The sequence below is a fragment of the Aegilops tauschii genome, chromosome 6, assembly GCF_002575655.3.
Source record: "Aegilops tauschii subsp. strangulata cultivar AL8/78 chromosome 6, Aet v6.0, whole genome shotgun sequence".
Classification (NCBI taxonomy): Eukaryota; Viridiplantae; Streptophyta; class Magnoliopsida; order Poales; family Poaceae; genus Aegilops; species Aegilops tauschii.
In genome coordinates this window covers 203,493,960-203,513,599 of record NC_053040.3, presented here as the reverse complement: position 1 = coordinate 203,513,599, position 19,640 = coordinate 203,493,960, and the positions used below count along the sequence as shown (strand labels likewise).

At 47.0% G+C, this 19,640-nt stretch overlaps 1 long non-coding RNA gene across 2 annotated transcripts; it reads right to left on the bottom strand.

Moving 5' to 3' along the window:
* Positions 1-5,827: 5,827 nt before the first annotated feature.
* Positions 5,828-8,404, bottom strand: LOC109775866 (uncharacterized). Of its 2 annotated transcripts, XR_002235904.4 has the most exons (3): positions 7,264-8,404; positions 7,054-7,179; positions 5,828-6,573 (listed from the first exon to the last, which is right to left on the bottom strand). It is a non-coding gene; the product is annotated as an uncharacterized lncRNA (long non-coding RNA). The 2 variants fall into 2 exon arrangements; XR_012187604.1 differs by having other exon boundaries at positions 5,828-7,179; positions 7,264-8,340.
* Positions 8,405-19,640: the final 11,236 nt, after the last annotated feature.

Sequence of the window (19,640 nt, the reverse complement as noted above, 5' to 3'; positions counted from 1 at the left end):
TAACCTGTTGCATAAGGGCGTCAAGTTCCAATGGACAGACAAATGTTAGGAAAGTTTCCAGGCACTCAAAGATAAGTTGACTTCTGCCCCAGTTCTAGCTCCACCTGATACTAAGAAGGACTTCGTCATTTACTGCGACGCTTCCCGTCAAGGATTAGGCTGTGTCCTAATGCAAGACCGCAAAGTGATTGCTTATGCCTCGGCAATTGCGCCCTCACGAAGAGAACTACCCAGTTCACGACCTCGAACTTGCTGCTGTCATTCATGCGCTGAAGCAGTGGCAACATTACCTTCTCGGTAATCGTTGCGAGATCTTCACTGACCACCAAAGTCTGAAGTATCTGTTTACTCAGCCAGACCTGAACCTCCGTCAGCAGATATGGATGGAGATTGTTGCAGACTTTGACTTGGGAATTTCCTATACGCCAGGCAAGGCTAATGTAATGGCTGATGCCTTGAGCCGCAAGTCTTACTGCGACCACCTCCAGGTTCACAAAGTTCAGGCCTCGCTTGTTGAAGAAGTCAGAAAGCTGAACCTCCATATTGTTCCTCCGGGTGCACTCGCTCCCCCTCCTAAGGAGTTTCGCAAGATGAACCTCTGGGTTGTTTCCCAGGGTTCGCTCCATACCCTGGCTGTCGAACCAGATCTCTTGGACTCCATCAAGAGAATACATGGTTATGACTCTGAAGCCCACAAGATTAAGCGCTACCTCGCAGAAGGAAAGCCCTCATCCTTCACTATTGCTGAAGATGGCACTTTGTACTTCAAGGGCCGCCTAGTGGTGCCATGTGTAGAGAAAAACCTGGATATGACTCAGGAAGTTATGAAAGAAGCTCATGTTACGCCTCTATGTATCCATCCTGGTAGTACAAAGATGTACCAAGACATCCGTCATAGATTCTGGTGGTCTAATATGAAGCAAGACATTGCTCGTTATGTTGCTGAGTGTGACGTTTGCCGTCGTATCAAAGCAGAACATCAAAGGCCTGCTGGAACTCTGCAACCTATCTCTATTCCTGAATGGAAATGGGACCATGTTGAGATGGACTTCGTCACTGGATTTCCCAAATCACAGAAAGGTAATGATGCTATTCTTGTCGTCATTGACCGACTTTCTAAGGTTGCACATTTTCTGGCAGTCAAAGAAATGATCACTGCTAGTCAGCTGGCAACGCTCTATATGTCCAGGATTGTTTCACTCCACGGTATTCCATTGGTTATTAGCTCAGACCATGGCAGCTTATTCACTTCAAGATTCTGGGCAAGTTTCCAAGAAGCTATGGGAACTCATCTGTCATTCAGTACTGCGTTTCATCCTCAGTCGCAAGGGCAAGTTGAACGTGTCAACCAAGTTCTCGAAGACATGCTTCGAGCTTGTGTTATTTCCTTCGGCAAGAAATGGGAGGAATCTCTCCCGTATGCTGAGTTCTCTTATAATAATAGCTATCAAGCTAGTCTGAAGATGGCCCCCTTCGAAGTGTTATATGGACGAAAGTGTCGAACCCCTCTGAACTGGTCAGAAACTAGGGAACGTCCACTCTTTGGTCCGGATATTTTCCAACATGCCGAAGAACAGGTCCGCATTATTCGTGAGAATCTCAAGACTGCTCAGTCGCGTCAGAAGAGTCAGTATGACCGTCATCATAAAGACATGGTCTATCAACCTGGCGAAAAGGCTTATCTTCGAGTCACACCAATGAAGGGTGCTCACCGCTTCGGAATCAAGGGCAAACTAGCTCCTCGCTATATTGGCCCATTCACTATTCTGGAAAGGCGTGGAAAAGTGGCATACCAACTGGAGCTTCCGCCGAACCTTTCTCAGGTTCACGATGTGTTCCATGTGTCACAGCTCCGCCGTTGCTTCAAGGACCCAATCCGAGCAGTGGATCATGAAGTGCTCGAATTGCAGCAGGACCTCTCCTATAAAGAGCATCCGGTCCGCATTCTCGACCAAGCTGAACGCCGCACACGTCAGAAGGCGATCAAGTTCCTCAAAGTCCAGTGGTTGCACCATTTTGAGGATGAAACCACTTGGGAACGCGAGGATCGCCTGCGTGATGAATACCCCGCATCGTTTCCTTCTACCTCCTAAATCTCGGGACGAGATTTCTTGTATTGGAGGAGATTTGTAACACCCGGGTAATTAGGCTACAGTAAAACTCTCCTGATGATGCCATGTCATCTCTGTTACTGTTGCTAATCCAGTGTTAGTTCAAAACATCTCAAATTCAAAAAATGAATTAGTGACAAACACCCAAAGTTTTCAAAAGTCAAAACAAAAATGTTCGGTGGGTGCCAAATATTGCACTGGTAATTATTGTGGAGAAAACAATTTTTTAGAAAGTGCCTAAGTATTTTAAAGTGAAATAAAACAGAAAAGAAAAATAAAGAAAAGAAAAGAAAAGGAACCCCCCCTCACTGGACCAGGCGGCCCAGCTGGCCAACCGCCGGCCCGCCTCCCCTGCCGCCTCCTTCCCTGTTCCCTCGACCCGGGTCGGAACAGGGGCGCGCTCCCGTCCGACCACCTCGCCGGCACCGACGCCGGAGAGGATAAGGTCGCCAGCGCCCCCCGCCTCCTCGGGCCCCTCTCCCACTCGCCCCCGCTCTCCCTCTCGGCCTCTGCGCCTCCCCCCTCAGATCCACCTCCCTCTCCCCTTCGATCCCCACTGCCCGAGCGTGCTCACCGCCGTTCTCCGTCGTCCCCGCAGCCACCGTCATCGCCCTGCACCCCCGACATGCCGTAGGCGTCCGTCGTCGTCCTCTACGTCGACCGGTGCCCGTCGTTGGAGCCGGGAGGCACCACAGCGCCGGATCCACCTCGTCCCCTTCCGCCTCGGCCGCCGGTGATCCCCGTCGACCGCGGCCTCCCTCTGTGCTCCCGTTCACTCACGGGGCCTCCTTGCGCCCGCACGGTGAGCTCCACCCCTTCCTCTCCCCGTCCTAGCTTCGTTTACGCGCCGCAGCAAGCTATGCTCGACGCGATGCCATTGCCACGCCCGGGCTCCGCTGTCGAGCTCGTAGCCATCACGGTAGGGCTCATCCCGGTCCGCCGAGCTCACCAACGCGTTCGTGGCTTCGAGTAGTCGCCGTAGGAGTAACGCGCCGCCCGTTTTGGCCTCCGTTTCATCGCGCGCGAGTTCGCCGTGCTTCAGGTCTCCGCCGTCCCTGTCGCCGGCGGCAGCTCCGGCCATCGCAGCTCGCGTGGCCACCCGCGTTGGATGCGGCGTTGCTCACTCGTTCGAACGCGCCAACACACGGGCCAAATGGCCCCCTGTACGTGGATTCCGGCAAAGTCCCGAGCGCCTCCGCCGTTGTTTTGGTCGCCGGAGTCACTCCGGCGCCGGCCGCCGACGTGGCTAGCCTGGGGCCACCCCAGAGCCACTGCCAGTGGGCCCCGTGGGTCCCAGTTGACTGGGTTGACCCAGTCAACTGCTGACCAGGCAGCCCAGTGCCACTGACACGTGGGCCCCACCGCCTATATTAATTAATTAAAATGTTTTAATAATTAAAACCTAATTAGTTACTAATTAGAGACTGACATGTGGGGCCCAGTAGCTATTTAACCTCAGATTAGTTTAATTTAAACTCTGTTAATTAACAGTGGCTGACATGTGGGCGCCACCTGTCTGGTTTGACCGGTCAGCCGACCTATTGACCTGCTGACGTCAGCATTGCATCATGCTGATGTCATAATTCCCTTTTCTGTTAATTTAAATAATTCCAGAAAATGATTAAATCTTTAGAAAATCATATAAAATAATCCGTAACTCGGATGAAAATACTTTCTACATGAAAGTTGCTCAGAACGACGAGACGAATCCGGATACGCAGCCCGTTGGTTCACCACATGTCCCTAGCATAGTGAACCTGCAACATTTCACCTCCGGTCCATTTGTCCGAAAACGCGAAACATTGGGAATACTTTCCCGGATGTTTCCCCCCTTCGCCGGTATCACCTACTACCGCGTTAGGGAACACCTAGCATCACGCTTTGTCATGTCATGCATCGGTTTGCATTGTATTCATTGTTTCTTCCCCCTCTTCTCTCCGGTAGACCATGAGACCGACACCGCTGCTGGTGCCCCGACCGACTACGCTGTTGACGACCCCTCCTTCTTGCCAGAGCAATCAGGCAAGCCCCCCTTGATCACCAGATATCGCCTATTCTTCTCTATACTGCTTGCATTAGAGTAGTGTAGCATGTTACTGCTTTCCGTTAATCCTATCCTGATGCATAGCCTGTCCTTGCTACTACTGTTGTTACCTTTACCTGCAATCCTAGATGCTTAGTATAGGATGCTAGTTTTCCATCAATGGCCCTACATTCTTGTCCGTCTGCTGTGCTATACTATCGGGCCGTGATCACTTGGGCGGTGATCACGGGTATATACTTATATACTCTATACATGATACCTGTGGTGACTAAAGTTGGGTCGGCTCGTAGGAGTACCCGCGAGTGGATCTTTGTGGTGGAGCGACAGAGCAGGTTGAGACCACCTAGGCGAGAGGTGGGCCTGGCCCTGGACGGCGTCCGCGGTTACTTCAAAATAACACGCTTAACGAGTTCTTGGTATTTGATCTGAGTCTGGCCATTTGGTCTATACACACTAACCAACTACGCGGGAATAGTTATGGGCACTCGGCGTCGTGGTATCAGCCGAAGCTCTTTTTGATGTCAGCGACTGAGTGGCACGCCGCCGCATTGGACCGTAAGCTCGCACTTGTATTAAGGGGCTAGGTCTGCTTCCGGCCGCGTACGCAACGTGCAGGTGTGCAATGGGCGAAGGGCCCAGACCCCTGCGCGCATAGGATTTAGACCGGCGTGCTGACCTCTCTATTGTGCCTAGGTGGGGCTGTGACGTGTTGATCTTCCGCGGCCGGGCATGACCCAGAAAAGTGTGTCCGGCCAAATGGGATCGAGCGTGTTGGGTTATGTGGTGCACCCCTGCAGGGAAGTTTATCTATTCGAATAGCCGTGTCTCTCGGTAAAAGGACGACCCGGAGTTGTACCTTGACCTTATGACAATTAGAACCAGATACTTAATAAAACACACCCTTCTAAGTGCCAGATATAACCCGGTGATCGCTCTCTAACAGGGCGACGAGGAGGGGATCGCCGGGTAGGATTATGCTATGCGATGCTACTTGGAGGACTTCAATCTACTCTCTTCTACATGCTGCAAGATGGAGGCTGCCAGAAGCGTAGTCTTTGACAGGATTAGCTATCCCCCTCTTATTCTGGCATTCTGCAGTTCAGTCCACTGATATGGCCTTTTACACATATACCCATGCATATGTAGTGTAGCTCCTTGCTTGCGAGTACTTTGGATGAGTACTCACGGTTGCTTTTCTCCCTCTTTTCCCCCTTTCCTTTCTACCTGGTTGTCGCAACCAGATGCTGGAGTCCAGGAGCCAGACGCTACCGTCGACGACGACTCCTACTACAATGGAGGTGCCTACTACTACGTGCAGCCCGCTGACGACGACCAGGAGTAGTTAGGAGGATCCCAGGCAGGAGGCCTGCGCCTCTTTCGATCTGTATCCCAGTTTGTGCTAGCCTTCTTAAGGCAAACTTGTTTAACTTATGTCTGTACTCAGATATTGTTGCTTCCGCTGACTCGTCTGTGATCAAGCACTTGTATTCGAGCCTTCGAGGCCCCTGGCTTGTATTATGATGCTTGTATGACTTATTTATGTTGTAGAGTTGTGTTGTGATATCTTCCCGTGAGTCCCCGATCTTGATCGTACACATTTGCGTGCATGATTAGTGTACGATTGAATCGGGGGCGTCACAAATATGCACAGTCAGCTCGCATCACACACAAGTTGAATAATATGGACCACATTTTTTGTACCTCACACGCACTACACTGGATATCAGAACGCCCAAAAAAGAATCTGAATGGGAGAACTGAAATTTTTTGCCAAGCAAAACCTGAAAAAGTAAAATTGAACGAGTATCTTGTAGATCTCTCCAACACAACAACGTGAACCACAATTTTTTCACCACAAACTTGTAGATAAGGGGCTGGGAGCGGACTGCAGCGCAACGTCGGGTGGACTGCGGCCTCCGCGTCGCAAGGGCAGGAACAACGAGATGGTGGTGGCCGAGATCAAACTGCACGATGCACAACTTGCAGTAAAAAAACATGCACAAACTGTACGCCACCACATTGAGCTGCATAGGGCTATATACCAAACCGCACGCTTGTGCGAACCGAGCTGCATGGGATGAGTTGCTGAACCGCTGTCGAGTAGTGCATTTTGAATGAGAACCTCATCAAGCTCCCATCTAAACTGCGGGAACTGTTAGAGCGGACCACATCGAGTGCACTTCAGGAGTAAGTGCAAAATTATATGAAAATATGCACAAGTAAACTGCACACCTCAGGAAAAGAAACTGATTTCCTTTTAAAAAATTAACTGGAAAAAACCTACAAATTCAACCGGAAGAACGACACATAGCAAACTCCAAACTCCACTGGAAGAGAGAGGGACGAGTGCACTGCCGCGACTGTCGTCGGTTGAAGGAAAGACGTGTATCACAGTGAAGGGATGACATGCATCACGACCTACAGCAGTAAAATTAACCGACTGAATCAAGTCAAGTTGCGTGTGTTGTTTCTACTGTGTCCAAACCCAAATCTACATTAGGAACTGATCTACATCGGTGATGCTTACAACAAATGAATGGATCTGCATGTCTCAGTTTTGACATGCCAAACAAAGAGTGATGCATATATTCATCCGTCTGTACGTACAAGTGCAAAGTCAAGTCTGCTGCAATTACTAGTGCGCTCTTCCTAATCAGGATGTATTGGATTCCTATGCCTAATCAGCTTGGCATTTCCGCTGGTGTCAAAGTTTTCTACTGAAAAATATCAAACTTCCCCCCCTCCTCTCCTCTGAAGAAAGGTTCAGTTTTCTTGACTTGTCCTGTCTAATGTTTTGGTAGCAAGCAAATTCGATGACCCATGCGCAGAGAGAGAGAGAGAGAGAGAGAGAGAGAGAGAGAGAGAGAGAGAGAGAGAGAGAGAGGAGGGGGGTTATACCTTCCATGGCGTCGGAGCAGTGGCGACCTGGGAAGAAGAAGGACCCGAGACTTGTATCCTCCATGGCGGCGCTTGACGAAACCGCATCAGGCCAGATCCTTCGAGTCCAGGGGGTGGAGAAGTAGCCTGCTCAAGGAAGGGAATCTATCGTATGAGGGAAGGGAAGGGAAGGGAAAGGTAAAGGAGCAAATGGAAGAGGGGAGTGAGTACCTCGCCTTGACAACGCACGACGGAGCTACATCACGGTGAAGGGATGGCGGGGCGGCGCCGTCCAGTGTCGGGGTTGGGGAGGAGGCTTTGGAGGTCGGCCGTGGCAACCGAGCTGCACGGGCTTGCCAACTGAGCTGCACGGGGCTGTCGGCGCGGTGGCTGCCTCGGATCCCTCGTCGCTGACCGCCGAGATAACCGAACCCCCTCCAATCTTTGAAGCCAGCTGCCTCTGATGCCCCCGGGACGGCAAGTCCCTTGGCTTTGACAGTGGACTGCATGGAGAGGAGGAAGTGGGGCACTCCTCTGTGCGATGTGGACTGCAGTTCCAAATCCACCCAGTCAGAGCTGCTTCGTCGGAACACTGCGACGCTCGAGGCCGCTGTGGAGGTACCCCAGATCGAGGCCGCGTCTGTGTTGGCTGCGTAGGCCATCCATGGCGCCGATAGAGGGGGCCGCCCCATCGTCGTCAACGCAGGAGCACTGCCGGACCTCACCCCACACATCATCCCTCCATGGTCGCCCGATCCAGAGGACGTTGGGGACCGGCGGACGCTCGGATCTGTTGATTGGACGGCGGGCGGGGGGGGGGGGGGGGGGGGGGGGGGGGAGGAGGCGAAGGCGCGTGGGTGAGGGGTGTGGTGGTGATCACGGGGGAGGCTGGCGGCACGGGGGAAGGTGGCGGCGCGGCTACCCAGGGGAGGTGGCGGTTGGGGCGGTGGGTGGCACGGCGCGACGGCGAAGGAGGTGCGGAGCGCCGGTCAGTGGGGCTGCTGTGGTGGCTGATCCGGCCGTCGCAGTAGCAGGTGAGGGCGACCGGGGCGGTGGGAGGCCGGGGAGTCCCTGGGTGGCGCGAGGCCGGAGTTGGGGGGCGCTCCATCCAGAAAGGCGGTGTCGGGCAGGGAGGGGCGCGCCGGCGAAGGTGGGGCGGTTGGGCGGAGCACCGGTGGTGGTAGTTGGCCGGCCTGGTGGGGCGGCGGTGGGTTGGTGGATCGGGGGCTGAGGCGTGGGAGGAAGAAGGTGGAGGGGATCGGGGAGGAGTGGGGGGAGGTGGGTGGGTTTCTTTTTTACGCGCGGTTCGGTTTGCGTGGGTTAGTCGGGGTGTTATTAGAATAAGGCAGAAGTGTTATTAGAATAAGGTCTTAAAGGGTGTTATTAGAATAGACCCACCCTATATATATAGGAGCTAGGATATTCTATCATAGCTTGCCACAGAACTAGTTCAAGTTTTCGACGGTGAAAAAGTTTCTAAAAATCTTGAAAAAAATACTGAAGCAACATGCCTATAATATAACATGATCCAAGGAAGTGATTGAAAAAATACGACTGTATGTATCCTAGACAAAAACTAATCAAATAGTTCATTATATATATATATATATGTCGTAGTGAGCTGGAATGATTATTTTTTTGCCGAGGACACATAAATGCATATTTTCACAATCACACTGTTGGATCATCTTGTCACATCATAGTGGTGCTCCACTATTTATTTCAATTTTTTTATAACATTTAAACTGTTAAAAGCTTAGCGAGCCTTAACTAGTTCTATGGTAAGCTATGATAAACACAATTATATATAAGAGCTATCATAGCCAGAATTCAAAATGGATGTAGCAAACAGTGCATCACAAAATATTCTAACTGCCTAGCCACATCATCCAAGAAGGGACTTAAAAGTTTTCTAGCCCTATTACATGCCACACGAGCCAAATGATATTGTTTTGTGAAGAAGAAAATTATTCCGACTACGCAGGACCAGCCAGGTTCTCCTTGGTAATAGTGGTTGCCGAGTCCTCAATAGTGGTTCAACTGGGATTCTCTTGTTGCCCTTGAGCCTGGGAAGATCCACCCTTGTCGGCTTTATCACCATGGGAAGTATCAACACCGCTAGTGCTGGATTTGTCTACCTCATCTTTTTTCTAGTGGATTGAGGCCAGCGACTGCAACACCAGACACTCTCCTTCTTCACTTTCAATGTTCGCCCCAGGAGGAGCGCGCATCATCGGTGTAGTCGAATCGGGTGGCGCGGGAGAGGATGTCCTTTGCCTACGAGGCGATTCAAGGCTAAAAGGTACCGGGTTTGGCTGCTCCATGCGCTTATTCTCATTATCATAACTGACTTAGAACCTTGACAAGTCCAAAGCCTGAGTGATGTTGGTACCATGTTTTTTTTGACTAGAAACTGTAGGGAAAACCCCCCACCGCATTTAAACTTTATTAAGAACAGAAGTTACAATGTACATGGATTACAAGTGGTAACCAGTAAACAAGACCTCAAGGAGGTAGAAAGGAAATCCATCTCAGTAACTATTCTCTAAATCTATGTTTAACTCTATGCTGCATGAGAGTGATATCATGGATGAAAGCACTTCTCCATTTATTAAAACTAGGCCGTTCATGCCTAAACACCTTTGCATTTGTGATTACCCAAATGTTCCAGCATGCAACAAAGACCACCAGTGAAAAAAGGTTTTGCATAGTCTTGTCTAGCTTGCAGCACAATGGTGTTCATATCATCTCCCTAAGACCATGAGATTTGAAGATAATTCCATACTCTCACACTGAAATTATAGTGGAAAAATAAGTGATCCCTGGTTTCTCTTGTCAACAGTGGACAAAGAACACAATTCACTTCATCATCTAAATGCCAGTGCCTTCTTTCAACCATATCCTTAGTGTTAAGCCTATCCATGATTAACATCCAGGCAAACACTTTAATTTTCATTGTGCAGGATGATTTCCAGATCCAATACAGCAGAGGGTTGTATGGCAAACTAGAATGCATGAAAGAATAGAACAACTTGGGTTTAAAAGCATTGCATGTCCCTTGACAATACCCGATATCTTTTACACGCACATCTCTGCTGTGGGTGGTCATCAAAGTCTGGATTGACATATATTCCTGATATGCCTGTTTAGACAAAGGTAGGTGAAACATCTGAGCAATATCATGTGTTTGAAAGGCTTCAGACACTGTTATCCAAGGATCTCTCACATAGGAAAATAACCTTGGAAACCTTGATTGTAGAGGGGCCATAGAATCACCAATCTTCCATTTGTCAGACTAAAACAGAGTTGAATCTCCAGAGTTGATTTGTACCCATGTTGTATTTATGATCCAGCAATTTGCATATATCCTTCCACGAGAAAGAACCACAGCTGGCTGTACCCTGTGGCACTCTTCCATGATAATATGTATCCCAAATAAGAGAGACCCATGGCAGATCCCTCCTATTTAAAAATTTGTGCATATGTTTGAGCAATAGGGCAATATTCTGGACACCCAGATTCAAAATTCCCAATCCCCCTTTGCTTTTGGGTCTACAAATTAGGTCCCAGACTGCCAAAGATGGGGAAGGCTTATCTCTATGCTTTCTCTATAAACATTGCCTCTGGATCCCCTCCAATTGCTTTAAAATTCCAAGGGGAACTAGCAAACTGCCAAGATAAAAAATGGGCATGGATGACAGGGCAAAATTCAAAAACTGAAGTCTTTCACCCTGATTGAGGAAGGAAGAGCTTGCTGTCATTCTTCTGTTCATGCAATCTACAAGAGGCATGAAATCAACCATTTTCGGCCTAGTAGTACCCACTGGCAGTCCTAGATATGTAAAGGGCATTTTCCCAGCTTGACATCCAAAATCAGCAACCAAACTAGTGGTTATATCCTCATCAACATTATTGGGAACCATGGATGATTTGTGATAGTTAACCACTAAGCCAGTTGAGGTGGAGAAAACATGAAGCATATCTTTTAAAGCAAGCAACTAAGTTCTGTCTGCTGACAGGATTATGAGAGTATCATCTACATATTGCACTATTGGATAATCTTGGTCATGACATGGTATAGACAATCGAAGAATGCCCTTTCTGAACATATCATTAACTACTTATTGCAATAAGTCATCAACAATAACAAACAGCAAGGGTGAGAGGCAATCTCCCTGTCTAACACTCTTTTTACAAAGCAGTTGTCTACCTGGTACTCCATTCAAGAGAACTGAAGATGTTCCAGTGGAAAGCAGCTGCTTGACCCAAGAAATCCATTTCTCATTAAATCCTTTATACTTCAAGATCTGCAAAATAGCTTCATGCTGAATGGAATCAAAGGCCTTCTCAAAGTCCAATTTAAGAATAACAATTGGTCTCTTTGATTGGTGACATTGGTGCAAGTACTCAAGGGACCAACCAATATAGTCTTGGATTGTTCTGCTTTTTTATGAAACCATACTGATTTTTGTGAATACATTTCATAATTATCCTTTGAAACCTATTAGCAGCCATCTTAGATAAAAACTTGAGTCTCATCCCAGTCAAACAAATTGGTCTATAATCACCAACCTTTTCAGGAGCCAACTTCTTTGGTATGAGAGTGATATAAGAGCCATTGATGTTTTCTAAGGCTGCAGTACCATTATGAAAAGCTTCAGCCAGGTCATAGAAATCCTGACAGATAATTGGCCAACATCTCTTGAAGAATAGTCCATCGGAACTATCTGGCTCAGGAGCTTTGTCAATTGGCATGTGTTTCACAGTATCATCCATTTCCTCTTTACTAAAAGGTTCTATGAGAAACTCTAAACCATCAACTGGTGTCAGCAAAACACTTAGGTCAAAACCCATTAAATTCCAGCAGAGACCCCCATTCTATTCTTGAAACAATTCCATATGATACCATCCATCTGTGAATGTTGGGAAACCGTAGAACCATCGATAGCTTTCAGACTAGCAATTGAATTTCTCTTGTGCCTCTCAGTAGCCATGGCATGAAAAAACTTAGTGTTATCCCCACCAACTTTTATGTATCTAATTGTGCACCTCTTTTTCTAGTATATAAACTGAAGATGCAGCAATTTTTCCACATGCAGTTTAACAACCTTCCTAAAATTAAATTCAGGCCTACATAATGGCCTAAGCTCCTTTAGACCATCAAGAGACGAAACCACCTGATTACATTTTGAGATCAATCCCTTCAGCTTGGAGATATTCAACTGCCATTTCTTAAGGGCCCATCTCAAAGCTTTGAACTTATCTAGAATTTTAGCAGTAGTGTGAGACTGTTTAGATGGTTTCTGCCATGACTGCTTAGCACAATCCATAAACCCCTCAAGCTCTACCCAATAATTCTAAAATCTGAAAATATTTGATTTAGGGATGGATGTTTTAATGGTCACCACCCAGGGCACATGATCAGAGGTTGTTCTTGCTAAAGGGAGGACTTCAGTCATGGGATAGGAAAAAATCCAATCAGCAGATGTAAAAAACCAGTCCAGTTGCTCTAGGAGAGGGTTATCTTGCATGTTAGACCATGTATATGCCCTTCCCTTTATTGGCAATTCCAATAGCCAAGGTGTGCAATGAATTCATTGAAAATAAAGATATCATTCAAATCCCCACTAGGCAGGTTTCTATTTTCAATTGACCAGATGAAATTAAAATCCCTAACTACAAGCCAGTTCTCTCCCACAGGTATTTGCAAATTATATAACCAACTGACAAATATGTCTCTGGCTTCACCTTGACAGGACCCATAAACAGAAATTAAGGTCCATTGCTCATTATTTTGCTTGGAGATAAACTGCACCATGACAGCATGCTGCTGAACCTCAATTAAGTTGCCCCAAAAAATAGAAGAATTCCAAACAATTAAGATGCCCCCAGAAGCACCCACAGAAGGAGAATAAGTAAACTTATCAAATCTTTTAGGACAAAAAGATATGATAGATTTGAAATCAAAAGAGGAGCATTTTGTCTCTTGAAAACAAGCTACATCACACTGACTCTCATCCAGTTTATGCCTGACAGCCCTTTGCCTAACATCAAAATTTAGGCCCCTTACATTCCAACAAAGCACATTCCAGTTCTCACACGCATTACTCATTAAAACATATATGAGTAAAGAACATAGCATGATGACACATAGTGCCACCTACAACATAAAGACCACATAGATTACAGTCAAATTATTACAGGGAACAATAAAAGACATATCAAATAACCCTGTCATAAGTAGAGCAAAAGAGAAATCCTGCCACCCCCAATAAACCAGCTGGGTACTAATCATCAGAACTAGTGTTTGTAGGAGCAGATGGATCAGCCATAAGCTTCTCCACAGATATCATATCCTCGGGAATGCCTAGCTCTTGGCCAATCTTTTGAAGCTTGTTGATGGGAGTTGGAGGTGGTAGGTTAACAGTTGGTGCATCCTGTATGTTCTCAGACAATATAGCAGAAAAATGTTTTGCCTTTGGTTTCCTACTCTTGGATTGCATAGGTAATTCCTGAAAGGTTGGTTTGGAACCATCCCTCTGCAAAGAACCACGAGTACGCCTTCTAACCGATGTTTCCATTACAGGTGTTGGTGCCAAAGTCTTCCTGGGCTTTCTGGCCTTTCTGTTTCCTTGTGCAGAAAAGGAGAAATTTTCATCAGGTGCATCTCTAGGATGCTGTGTCTCAGTGACAGGCTCAACAGAGCTTTGCAGTGCTGGAAATAGGGCTCTCGCCATAGGGTGCTGCACAACTTGATCAGTGACCTCACTCCAAGTCAATCCTGGAACTTCATTGAAAGCTAAATCCCAGCTCCTTTCTGAAAGCATCACTGAATGAAAAGGCAGCACCTACAAAGGTTTAGGAACTTCAGAGATAATGACAGAGTCAAGTAATGCCTCAAAAGACCTCCTCAAAGCTAGCTCTGGGGGCAATTCTGGTCCAAACACCACTTTAATAGAGCTGTTGTCTGTATCATGAACCAGTGGATCTTCCTCTTCCACAGCAACCACTGCTGGTTGATAAACAACCATAGCCCACTCATCAGGGTTATAAACTGGAACATTTCCCAACTGAGCCACTTGGTTCTGAATGTGATTTTGCTGTTCCTCATCAGGCAAAACTGGTTGCCCCACTTCAGGCATAGCTGGCTGCTCCTCATCATGTATAAGCACGAAGTTAGGCTGGTGGTTCTGTTGCTCCACAAATACAGACTGGTCAGACTGATCAAGGACCATCGATTCTTGCTCTACTACAAGCTCTTCCTGATGGTCTTCAGCATCTTCCCAAACAGCATTGTCCCAATTGTTGTCACCAATGTCTGGCTGATCAGCAGGTGGAGGCGGTAGGGGAATATCATTCCAGCCTAAACCAGGGTATGGAGGCAATATGAACCGAGGGAGCTCAGGAAAGGGCACACCTGGCAAAGGGCGAGGATTTCCATTGATCGGCATGCAATCCTCATCCTGCGGCATTTGTTCAACAAAGTTTGCTCTGAGTATGTAAATAGGTATAGTCCATGATACTCTAGCCCCTCCCCAAGCAGCATAATCCTTGAACAATGTCCCCAAAGACGAAAACATCCTCGGGAAAAGATGCAAAAACCAGTGACCTGACCAGATACGGATCTTCACTATTCCGATGATGAAATTTGCCAAAAGTGTTCACTGCAACCCTTATATTTTTAGTGTTACGTAGGTCCAAAGGGATGCCCGGAAACATTAGCAGCCCTTGGTGAAAACCCTGAGCCCCACAAAAACCCTCACCCTCATCATGCTCCATAAAACAGATGAGCCAATCATTCCCAAGAGCTTGAGGGGGGAGTTGAAGCAGGGAAAAGCGAACTGCCGGATCTCTGACTCGGAACAACCCAAATGCATTAATCCATGGTTGCACAGAACAAACTTGATATCCATGAGCTTCAAGCCAATCAACCACTTCCTCTCTAGCAGCTCCCATCTGGTCTGTAGGCGGCACCGACATCACCTCAGCGAGCATGTAATCTTCAGGGCGGCACACTATGGGTACGTGCGGCATCACGAAAGTCCATGCCCGCCTTGCATCCCCTCCATCGATGATGTGATGCCCAACAGGGACATATTTCATTGGGTCAGGGGGAAAATTTGCCATGGCCGGCGAGGAAGTATCGGAAGGTGGTGGCAGAGTCACCGGTGGGGTGTTGGTAGGTGTTCTGGGGCCAAGGTGGATGGAACTGGGTGAGGTGGTCGGTGTTAGCAAAATCGAGGAGTCCAAGTTTGGTAAAGAACCTGTCTGAGAGATATTCTCGCTCCCTCTTGCTTGAACCTCGGAAGTTGCATCATTAGCGGGTTTTGTTTCCAAACCTAGCCCAATCTTTTAGCAAAACGGGCACAATCTCTCCTTCTATGGCCTACATGAGAACAGCCGAAGCACTTTAAAGTTGACGTGCACGAGGATGAAAAATGACCCTTCTTGAAGCATAACTGGCACGTAACAATTTCATCGACCATATCATCCACCATTTTATCAAAATAAGTTGCGGCCTCAGATGGGCTTGGCACCGTTAAGATAGGTACCCAACGCAATTGGGCCATTATCAGCGAGGCCCAAAGAAGATGTATTTGAAGATCCTGAAATCCCGTCGGAATGTGATGGCGCATGATTCGAGGAAGGACCCCCCAAATCAAGGCGATATTGGATCACCGATGAGCTCACCGTGCTTAAAACAATCGGCGGCGAGGCCACAGTCCAATGAAGATCAGTGGGCGGAGGCGGATGAATGACAACACGTTCCCTATTTGGGATATCATATCGAGCACTCTCTGTGGAAGCAATACATTCGGCCGAAGCATGATATCTATACCCTTTGCAAACATCATAATTGTCAAATGTAGCAAAAGATAACTTCTTTTGAAGATTAGATCTGGACTTAAGAGCCGATTTGGCAGGTGGGTTATGCATTGCTAGAAGACCCAAAGCTACTCTACACTTGGATGGGCTAACCAAAATCCATTCTGCATCACATTCTTTCTGCCAAATTTTGAACTCCCGATACCAATTCAGTCCCACATTACCCCACAAATGGAAGTAACATTTGAATTGAGGACAAGAAAAAGATCGAGTATCAACAATGTAAAAACCTAGATCCTTGCATGAGACATTAAAGCTGAATAGCTTATCACCAATGGATGAAAGCAAGAGATCAATGGCAGAGCCTCCCAACACAGATTCAAGCACTACAGCCACAGAATCCTCTGTGAGCCTAAAATCATGCCTGCTGAACGAGGCCACTAGAGTGAAGGATCCCATATTCTCCATAGGATGAACGGTGAAGCCTGAAGCCTTGTAGATCTCATCAGCAAAAACTCTACCCTTGGAGAAATCCAAGCCAAGAGTAGATCCATATGAAGAACCCATCACAAAGGGTATGAGGATGGAGATCGAAGGGCGCCGGAGAAGATGATCGAAGTAGATCGCCAAGTTACTAGAGAATTTTGGAGATCGCCAGTGGACTAGGGTTTAGGGGTGGGTGGGAGCACCATGTTCCAATCATCGCCGGTCGGGAGACTTGCTGGGTTTCCCTAAATACCCTGGTAAAATCAGCCTTTCCAAATGGAGTGTTGTCAGCATTATATTCTAGAAACCCGCCAGCAACGAGAGCCAGGTTTACTTCTGGATGATAAGCTTTCGCCCTGCATGGCTACCTTTTTGCAAGCAAATAACTTCAACTCTTTTATCCATTCTGGAACAATGGATAATTCTTTTAGCATATCCAACAAATTTTGTGGGGGTCCCTCACTGTTTTTCATAGCTTTGATGGCACTGGCTCCTCCAACATACAACTGTTGAATAAAGGTATAAATAGCCTGTAGTTTCAACTTCGGAAGTTCAATAATAAGAGTGCACTTCCTGCCTATTGATACGTCCATTTTGCATCATGTTTTCTTACTGTTATTTATAATGTTTTTATCCATAATATTGCTTTTTGGAGTAATTCTAATGCCTTTTCTCTCATAATTTGCAAGGTACACACCAAGAGGGAGAATTCCGACAGCCGGAATACTGGACCTGAAAAAGCTACGTCAGGCTACCTATTCCGCACAACTCCAAATGAGTTGAAACTTCACGAGGATTTTTTTATGGAATATATAAGAATTATTGGAGCAAATAACTACCAGAGGGGGCCCACCAGGTGGGCACAACCCACCTGGGCGCGCTAGGGAGCCCAGGCGCGCCCTGGTGGGTTGTGCTCACCCAGGCCCACCTCCGGTGCCCATCTTCTGGTATATAAGTCATTTTGACCTAGAAAAAAATAAGGAGAGGACTTTCGGGACGAAGCATTGCCGCCTCGAGGCGGAACTTGGGCAGGAGCACTTTTGCCCTCCGGCGGCGCGATTCCGCCAGGGGATCTTCCGTCCCGGAGGGGGAAATCATCGTCCTCATCATCACCAACAACTCTCCCTTCTTGGGGAGGGCTATCGCCATCAACATCTTCAACAACACTATGTCATCTCAAACCCTAGTTCATCTCTTGTGTTCAATCTTGTGACCGGAACTATAGATTGGTGCTTGTGGGTGACTATAGTGTTGATTACATCTTGTAGTTGATTACTATATGGTTTATTTGGTGGAAGATTATATGTTCATATCCAATATGCTATTTAATACTCCTCTGATCATGCACATGTTTATCATTTGTGAGTAGTTACTTTTGTTCTTGAGGTCACGGGAGAAATCATGTTGCAAGTAATCATGTGAACTTGATATGTGTTCGATATTTTGATAGTATGTATGTTGTGATTCCCTTAGTGGTGTCATGTGAACATCGACTACATGACACTTCAGCATATTTGGGCCTAAGGGAATGCATTGCGGAGTAGCAATTAGATGATGCGTTGCGAGAGTGACAGAAGCTTAAACCCCAGTTTATGCGCTATTCCGTAAGGGACCGATTGGATCCAAAAGTTTAATGCTATGGTTAGAATTTATTCTTAATACTTTTCTCGTAGTTGCAGATGCTTGCGGGAGGGTTAATCATAAGTAGGAGGTTTTTTCAAGTAAGAACAACACCTAAGCACTGGTCCACCCACATATCAAATTATGAAAGTAGCGAAGACAAATCGAACCAACATGATGAAATTGACTAGATGAAAATCCCGTGTACCCTCAAGAACGCTTTGCTTATCATAAGAGACCGTTTTGGCATGTCCTTTGCCTCAAAAGGATTGGGCTACCTTGCTGCACTTTTGTTACTACTATTGTTACTTGCTTGTTACAAATTATCTTGCTATCAAACTACTCCGCTATTTACAATTTCAGCACTTGCAGACACTACCTTACTGAAAACTACTTGTCATTTCCTTCTGCTCCTCGTTTGGTTCGACAGTCTTACTTATCGAAAAGAGCTACAATTGATCCCTATACTTGTGGGTCATCAAGGCTATTTTCTAGCACCATTGCCGGGGAGTGAAGCGCCTTTGGTAAGTGGACTTTGGTAAGGAAACATTTATATAGTGTGCTGAAATTTATTGTCACTTGTTACTATGGAAAACAATCCTTTAAGGGGTTTGTTCGGGATATCTTCACCTCGTCTGGAACCACAATTAGCTACCCCTCAATCTACTGCACCTACTGAAAATATTGAATATGAAATTACTTCGGGTATGATAGAACAATTGCTAGCTAATCCTTATGCAGGAGATGGAACCGAACATCCTGATATGCACTTGATATATGTGGAACAAATTTGTGGATTGTTTAAGCTTGCAGGCTTACCCGGAGATGAAGTGATGAAAAAGGTTTTCCCTTTATCTTTGAAGGGAAAAGCATTGGCATGGTATAGGCTATGCGATGATACTGGATCTTGGAATTGGAATCGTTGGAGTTCCACCAAAAATATTATCCTATGCATCTAGTTCATCGTGATCGGAATTATATATATAATTTTTGGCCTCGTGAAGGAGAAAGTATCGCTCTAGCTTGGGGGAGGCTTAAGTCAATGTTATATTCATGCCCCAATCATGAGCTCTCAAGAGAAATTATTATCCAGAATTCTTATACTCGGCTTTCTCGTAATGATCAAACCATGCTTGATACTTCTTGTGCTGGTTCTTTTATGAAGAAGACTATTGAATTCTGGTGGGACCCTTTGGAAAGAATTAAATGCAACTCTGAAGATTGGGAACTCGATGAAGGTAAAGAGTCAGGTATTAAAATTAAATATGACTATGTTAAATCTTTTATGGATACCGATGCTTTTCAAAGGTTTAGCACTAAATATGGTGTCGGGGTACAAAAGTAGGGGCTCTCCTTTTTACCCCTCTACTTGTGCACGGGCAGTCAGAGCCACGCCTGCGGCCACACTTAGTAGGGCAAAGGGAGGAACCAAAAGCACAAGACGAGCAAAGCAACGCCAAGACCAGAGACACAAAGAGCAAGAGGGCGGGGTGGACTCCCCCGGCAAGACCCTTGCCGGGGCGGCCTCCGCGGCCCCGGCAAGAGCCTTGCCGGGGTAGCTTGCCCAACGCCAGCAGAGTGCGCCACCCTTGGGCCCTAGGGTTCCAACACCATCAACCACATTGGAACCAAGGCTCGGGAGGCACCTCCGTGGTGGCATGCAGATCTTTGTGAAG